This window comes from Echinops telfairi, unplaced genomic scaffold, assembly GCF_000313985.2.
Source record: "Echinops telfairi isolate 266 unplaced genomic scaffold, ASM31398v2 ScPeMD7_2;HRSCAF=8, whole genome shotgun sequence".
In the NCBI taxonomy this organism is placed as follows: Eukaryota; Metazoa; Chordata; class Mammalia; order Afrosoricida; family Tenrecidae; genus Echinops; species Echinops telfairi.
Genome location: NW_022103898.1, coordinates 72,731,553 through 72,740,056, shown reverse-complemented (window position 1 = coordinate 72,740,056; position 8,504 = coordinate 72,731,553). Strand labels below are relative to the sequence as shown.

At 34.0% G+C, this 8,504-nt stretch overlaps 1 non-coding gene across 1 annotated transcript; it reads right to left on the bottom strand.

Moving 5' to 3' along the window:
• Positions 1 to 8,029: 8,029 nt before the first annotated feature.
• On the bottom strand, positions 8,030 to 8,169 carry LOC115870741. Its single transcript, XR_004046875.1, has one exon. It is a non-coding gene; the product is annotated as a small nucleolar RNA SNORA29 (small nucleolar RNA).
• Positions 8,170 to 8,504: the final 335 nt, after the last annotated feature.

The following is an 8,504-nucleotide window of genomic DNA, read 5'->3' as shown; positions in this document are numbered from 1 at the left end:
GCAATAGTGAGGTTCACCTGGTTTGATACCTGTCTTTAGATATCACAGTCTATTACTGATTACCATTCAGAGTCTTAAAAATTACTGCTTAATCTATTTGTAATTTGAGTCTTGTTATTTCAATAACAAGTCTCTATTCTTCTATCTTGAATTGTGGTTTTGCTTGTTTTTCATTCCTTTAAGAAAAATAATGTCTGGGGACTTGATTTTGGTTCTTTCAATATAATTACTGCCCTAATTCCATGGGTCAGGAAACTAATGGGTATACAGTAATTTGAGAAAAACTGGCTATAAAAATTTCAACATAGTATAGGATTTCAGACTCGCCAGAAGATAATTCCACTTCTCATGAAACCTCCTTTTCGTCCCCCCATTTTAAATGGAAAAGAAAGAAAGAACTTTATCACCTGTAGAATGGATTAACAGAAGTGTTATAGAAATTCCAGAATTTTCTGCATATTTCCTTTTATCTAAGCAAAGATAGGCTGTTAAATGACAGTTACTTTTGGGGGGCACCTAATTAAAATGGTAAAGCATATGCATTTGACAGTAGTGCAGAATCTCCCTCAAATGGCCCCAACAGCTTTAATCAAGAAGTAATTATTCTGGCCATTGCCTTGGCCATTGTCAAAACTTGCCATTGTCAAAACTTAATGAGAGTCTACAATTCCCTGTTGTCGTTATTCTATTAATGTTTCTTCTTAGCAACCCTATATTTTTTTCTGATACAATTCAAATCTTGTAGTAGGCTGCACATCAGTTTTATTCCAAGAGCTGGTTAATAATTTTGCTATCATCAAACATTATTAGGAGTCCATCCATATATTCTGACTGCTACTCTGCTCCTGATGTTTATTATGGCATTTTCAATTGCCTACTTGTTAAGTAGTGTGACTTGCATTTACATAATGTCCATTAAAATAAAGGAGATTATTTCAAACATCTTTCCTGAAGAACAGAAGGCAACTGAGTTTTGGAGAATGTTATTTCCCTAAATAAGATCTTTCATAACCAGGTCTTAGTGAAACAAATATATTCTGAGCTTTCCCAAGTACACGAGAAAGGATAAATATATGGTTCCAAGACAATATTCTTAATTTTCTATGTCTTTGGATTTCTTCATTTACATTTATGCAACGAAAGTCCTGGCATCTCAAACTCAGTGAATGTATATTACATTGTACACAGCCCCACCCCCATTGTCAACTAATTTTTACAGTATCTCAAACACAACTGTGCACATATTATAAATGAATAATATATTCATAAATGTATAATATATCAATGGATATACTGTCCAACTTTTCTAGCAGCTGAAACTATATTCTTAAGAAAATATATAGCTGTGCAATTACAATGTAATTGAAAGTAATTCAAGTGAAAGTACGCAATGAAAATAGAGCATCTTATTTCAAGTGTACCAAGATGCTCTTTTCTCTACCATGAGCAGGCTCGTTTTGAAGTTTATTACCTAATCTATCATCCTATCATAATAAATTTCCAGGGAAGGGAGTAAGGTTACTCTTAGCTTAAGTCTTAGTGTAACTGGAAATGTTAGTCATGTTTTTATTAACATGTAAACTCATTAACTCATGCTGTGTATTTTATCACCTAAAGATTAATATCTATTTGCAATCTCTTTATTAAGAATAGAATAATCATACAAGAACATAACATGTCAACTTACTACCTTCAATGTACATTTATATTTTAAGTTTAGTAGGTGTCTATTATTATTTTACAAGTTATACTAATTGTTGTTACTGGTGTCATTGAGTCAATTTTCATGCTAGAGAACCTATACGTAGGAATGACACACTACCCGGTCCTGCAAGATTCTTACAGTCATTACTATGTTTGAGCCCAGGGTGGTAGCAATGAGGTTAAATCATATGTTGCCTTAATACAATAAATTTCATTGACTAAAATAACAAGTATTTATTATGCCATATTCCCATGAGTCAGGAATCCAGCTGTAATTTAGTTTGGCCTATTCCTCAATATGTTTCAAAAGCTGCAGTCAAAATGCAGTCTAGAACTGAGGCCTCCTCTGTAGACTTACTGTTGGAATTATCTCATTACAAATTCACCTGTGTGCCAGTTGACAGGTGGAAGTTCCTTGAACATTTTTAACTGGAGACCCACCTCACTTTTTTGTTACATGGGAGATTTCAAAAAGAGTGATTCTGTTAACAAGACAGAACTTACAACCTTTTTTGAATTTATCATAGAAATTATATTTTACCATCTTTATCATAATTATTTGTTAAAATCAAGTCACAAAATTCAACCCAAATAAAATGGAGATGATTTAATAATGATGTGAATACACAGTACATAGTGTTGGGAATCAGCTTATCACTCGCAAATTATATTAAACACAACCAAACATCTATACTTAAATTATAAATAAACACTGATTTATCACTATATACACCACACCAAATGTTTCAGAATATTTAGCCACAGACGGTCAAAAAAATAATCAGATTGACTTAATATCCACTTTTCTTCTAGGATTTTCCAGCACCAAGAAACACGGCCACAATAAATATACTTACTTTGAGGATTCTACCATTTCTTTTTGAAATACAGAATCATTTTGCATGTCAGCTTAGATATATGGCATTTTTAAAAGATGTTCAAGCTATCTGGCCTTCTGAGAATCGGATTACTTTATTATTGAACATCAATACCTTTCTTCCAACAATTTGACATGTCATTAATTGTGATTGTAAATCTGTGCTAGATCCTCATAGCATCGTAATTGATGCCTGCTGGCATCTAGCTACTGCTTAAATTGTTTATTATTTAAATTAATTCTCTCCTTTAAGAATATATAAATACATTTAAGTGTATATAAAGTTGGTATATGTAATACATTCATATTTGCTCAAGATAGGCTGTTTTTTTATTTTAAGAAAACACAAGGGCAATTCCTAAAACTCTGCCTGTTCTTAAAAAAAATAAAACTCATTCTAATTTAGGTGGGTTTCTAATACCTGACTAACTAATTTACTCATTTATTCCCACAAGAGTGGCAACAGGCATGTCTTATTTGCCTACATGTCTGCCGAGGTTCTTAAACACTTTCGGTCATTTTCTTTACATACTATAAACCTTTGCACAATTTCCTTAATAGTTATTGGTCTCAGTTATCACACCTGCAGATGGATTAATAATAATTCCTATTCTATGGGGATATCAAAATAATTAAGTGAAGTAAGACTTACAAACTTTCTTAGGACAGTGAAAAATAGTATGAATTAAATGCTCTTATAGTTAGACATCAGATGTGAGAAATCCATAGATGGGTAAGTAGAGAAATGTGTATTATAAATCAAATAAAAGGCCCCGACATATCATTTTATTCTCTGTTATTTCATCTCTTCATTTTTTGGAGGTCCATTTTCAGCCCTCGTGTCGGGATGGGGTGGGGATTGACAGGAGGCAGCACAAGTTTTATTAAAGACTTCACATTTGCTAAATGAATGTAACTTGGGGTTTGTGCCTTCAAACAACAAAACTAACAATAATAACAAAAGGATGACTTCAAGTGAAGTAGCACACATTATTCGTGTGTTATGGATAACTGCTCAGTCAATTTAATGTTAAAACTTCCTTTCAGAATTATTTTTCTCTCTAATTACTCCTTTACTTCTCCCCAATATAACACCTTCAAAATCTACAAGGATAGCTTTAATTGCTGTAGTTCTCTAAGACACGCAGCTTTGGACAGCTACTCTGATAAGGTGACAATATTCCAAGAGCTTCCTCTTAGTCTTTCCTAATTTATAATTCCCATATCAGAGTGCAAATATCTAAAATGGGAATTCTGTCAGTTACTAAGTCTGTCTAGTCCAACTGTTCATTCATAAGTAATACAGTAATTGATATGAAATATTAATAACATTCAACATTCAGGTATTAACATCAATTTGAAGCCCGTGTTTAAGAACTCTGAAACATTTGGCTTTTCCCTTTTCCCTGTGCAGTAATTCTGTCAATGGCCTTTTATGTTTTTGTGGCAGCCTGCTCGGAAGATTTACAATATGGAACCGTGAGAGGGTCTCAAGATAGTGCCTTGGTGTCACCTAGTCTTTTAGGCCTTGAAGGATTTCCAAGTCTGGGCTATTACAGAAGAGCTCTTAGAAACACAGATCCCCAAAGGAGTAGAAATGACCCTGGGGATTCAGAGATTGTAACTCTTTACGGGAGTAGAGAAGCTCATCTTTCTCTCATGGAGTGACTGGTGGTTTTGCATTGCTCAACTTGTGGTTTGCAGTGCAATTTGTAATCGACTATTCCACCAGGGAATATATCATAATATATTAAGGGTAACATAGCAAAAAGTGGGAATTTCACAGCATTCAATTGTTCTCATGTGGAAATTGTACAATCCCTGGAACATAACAAGGGAACGGGGAACTACTGCATGATTTACAATCAGGAATGGTGAGTGCTTGGGCCGTACCCAATCACCTTAGATATTTAATTTGTAGAGGGAGCAAATATTCTGAGAATCTGGGCTATATGGAACAGGATCAGGGATTCACTAATATCCTGCTACATGCATGGGGACACCAACACTGATGCTGAAAGTAGAGAGGACTTGAAGAACTAACTAATGAAATTCTAAGAATAAAGCTTTAACATAAAGAAAACAGATTTGTTACAAGTGGAACAATAAGAATCATATGACAAATGAAGAAAGATTCACCCTGTCAATCATTTCATTTAACTTGAATATATAATCAATGGAGGTGGCGGTAAGGAATGAAATGACTTATTGATTTGGTCAAATCTACTCTTTGAAAGATCTCTTAAAAGTTTTGAAAAATAAATGTCACTTTGAGAATTAAGGTGCCCTTGACCCAATCCTTGTCTTTTTAATCACTTTAATTGCATGTGAAAGTGCAAAATGAATAAGAATGACAAAAGAAGATTTGATGATTTGAATTATAGTGTTAGAGAGTAATATCAAATGCTCCAGGAATTGCCAGAAGAACAATATAATCTATGTTGAAAGTTAAGTCAGTAAGCTCCTTAAAATTGAGGATTTTGGGACTTCTTGGATACTTTGGACATGCTTACAAACGACTAGCCTTGAAGAAAGACATCATGCTTGAAAAACTGCAGGAACAGCAACAAATAGGGAGACTTTCAAGGAGATGGATTCCATCTGTCTACTGGCTACAAAAATAGTTTTAAACATAGTGAAGGTTGTGCAGTGGTGCAAATTTTGTAGGCTTGATTTTTCTGTTTTTTTCTGTGATCGTTGTTAGCTTTTTAAAACTCAGTTTTTGTATGTGTTTTTGATATATGAGATCGAGGATTGGTGAAGCAATAGAGACGGTAACTGGATTAATGGCTCATTGAGGGTATGGCAGAAGGGCTAAGGGAAAATGGGGAACTAATAACAGTACAAAAAGGAAGAAAATCTTCTAAATTGAGTGAGTAAGGTCTGTAAAACTCTTCTTAATATGACTGACAAGAGAGTAAATAATACTTTTAAAAGACATATACTAGATTTAAAAACTCAATTGGCTTGAAGTAAAATGATGAATTAAAATGAAGATATGGGCAAGGATTAATATGAAAAGGGCAAGGATTGTTACAGTTATATCTGACTAGATATTTTAATACAAGAAGAGTTACTAGAACATTTTATATTCAAAAAAGGAGAGTTCATCAAAACACATAAGAATTATAAGCACAGCATGAACACATTTGCTTACAGGAGAGCAAAACTGATAAAATTAAAGAGAAAAATGGTCAATGCAGTGATAACATTGGGAATCTCAATACCATAGTTCTCATAATATATAGACTAACTAGATAGCAGATCTATAAGGAAATAAAATACTTAACTAATATAAATAACTGGAACTTTATAGAGCTATCAAACTCCATTCAACAATATCAGATTAAATATCCATCATAAGTGTACATAGAACTGACTACAGGACAGACCATATGCAAGGTTATAAATATGTCTCAATAAGTTTAAAAGTTGTGAAATAATACAAAATACACTTTCCAAAAATATGCTCTCCATTAATAAATTAGATACCAATAATGTTTGGATAATGAGAAACTCACAATATATGAAAAATAAGCACACTCTTAAATAATCAATACATCATAAAGGAAATTAAAAAATCAAATAGACTTTGGAAGTTCACTCAGTATGCTCTTTAGAAGTGAGGATTGTGAGATTTTTTCTCACATACTTTGAACATGTTCATGAGTGGCAGTTCATTTAAAAAATAAACTAAGGAATAAAATCACAGTGCATCAATTTTTATGCGTACAGCTAAAGTAATGCCTAGAGGTAAATTGTTAGCTGTGGAAACAGACCTGTTTGTTGGTGACTGAGACAGGATTATTGAACTTTGTCAAATCTGTGATTCCATTCTTGGAAACATTTTTCAAACTCATCTGTTTGGATGGCTGACAGTACCTCCCTTGTTTTCTTCTTTACCTCTTCTACGTCATCAAATTGCTGTCCTTTCATGTCCCTCTTCACTCGCAGAAATAAAACAAAGTCACACCAAATGAGGTCAGGTGAATAGAGAGGCATGCCCTTTTTTTGCCAGAAACCAGAGCACTGAGGTGGCTGCATGAGAAGGTGCATTTTCCTGGTGGCAAAACCAGTCCTCCAGCTGCCGTAAGTCAGGCCGTTTTTGTTGCACATTGTTTCGCTATCTTTTCAAAACCTATAAATAGAAAGCTTGATTAGCAGTCTGACCTGGTGGAACAAACTCCAAATGCTAATCTCCCTCACATCAGAGGAGCTTTATCATTTTGGGGGGGTACCCCTTCGTATGTTTATGTATATGCGGGTCAGCTTTTTGGTTTGTTTCTAAAAATCAGCTATTTCAGGTCCAGGATGCATAATTAGAATTATTTAATTCCTTCAGAGTTGATCCTTTCTTAATTATTGAAAGTTATTCCTTTTCTTGGTAATGATCTTTACGCTGAGGTAACATTGATATTGATTTAATAGTATCTCTAGTATTCTTATGATTAATATTTAAGTATTCATACATTAAGTTTTCCATATTCATATTTAATACAATCAAATGACCTCTAAAGTGTTTAGAATAATTTTGTTTCATGTGATTATTGTGGTTTTATTGATATCTACCTTTTTTTTTTTACCTTGTGTTCTTTGCTATGTTTTACCCCATTTAGCTACTTTATTTTGGATTTATTAAATTGTCATTGAAATCTCATAAAAATAAGCCTCATTGCCTCAACATATATTGAAAATAAAATAAAATTTTCTCATAATATAATAGGGTTGGATAATCAAGTATTATATCAGTGAGCTTCAAAAAGTCTGTGGAAAAATCTTAATACCGTGAATTCCATTTTTTCCCATGAACTTTTTCAAGTTCTCTTGTATTTGGTGTCAGTAGATTGCATCCTTACAAAAAGCTGAATTGGGAGAGTTGTATAATTAGTTTATTTATAATAACAATAAACTAACTGCTGAGGCTGCTTATATACATCCAAAGTACAAGTGGGATTTAATTTCTGGTCTAGGATTTACAGTCATGATTCATGGGATGTACAGCTAATTGGATTAATAGCATGTTCTAGATCCTAGTTAAGGAGCCCTGGTGGCATAGCTGGGTTATGCTTAGGGCCGCTAACTGCAAAGTTAGCCATTTGAAAGCTGTCCAAGGGAAACAGATGAGGCTTTCTACTCCTAAAGATTTATAGCCTCAGATACAAATAGGCGCGGTTCAACTCTATCCTATAGAGTACACTATGAGTCAAAATTGACTAGACGGCAGTGAGAGAGACCCTAGTTTACCACATATGGCCTAAATCCTTAAAAGATTACAAGGGCCTTTCCAAAGTACATTGATTCTCTATTTGTCTGGGGTAACAGAGCAAGAGAGTAATGAAGGGAGGATGAAATTGAATATGTGGCTATGGAATTGCCTCCCTAAACAGCTGCTTCCTTTGCCATGAGACCAGAAGAACTGAATGGTGCCTCACTACTATTATTAATTCTATATTTCTGTGCAACCATTTCATGCAGCAGGAGGACACTAAAATCCCTTCCTCTTCAGATCACGGCAAAAACCACTCTCTCCCACAAGTGTAAGCACTTTAATCTGTTAGTAAGCCCTGAAGTAGTAGGCAAAGGAGAATATTATTGAACATTTTGAGAAGAGAATTCCAGAGACGAATCCTTATCAAACGGGAGAAAACCGAGAAGAGAACTTCACAACTGCAAGCAGAACTCTAGACTTGATGGGGTCCTGGAGACCGGATGAACTTTTCAAACTATTGTTTTCTGATAGTATTTCAACTTTGATCCAAGAATTTCCCTGATGTCTTCTTAAACTGAAACAATACTTTAGCTTAACTAGTAAAAATTGGCTGCCTTGAACAGTATGCCCTTTAAAGAACTATGTATGTGAGATAAAACCGATTCATGGTAACAGGAAGATCAGATAGGAAATTTAGGGTGCAATGAGTTTTTG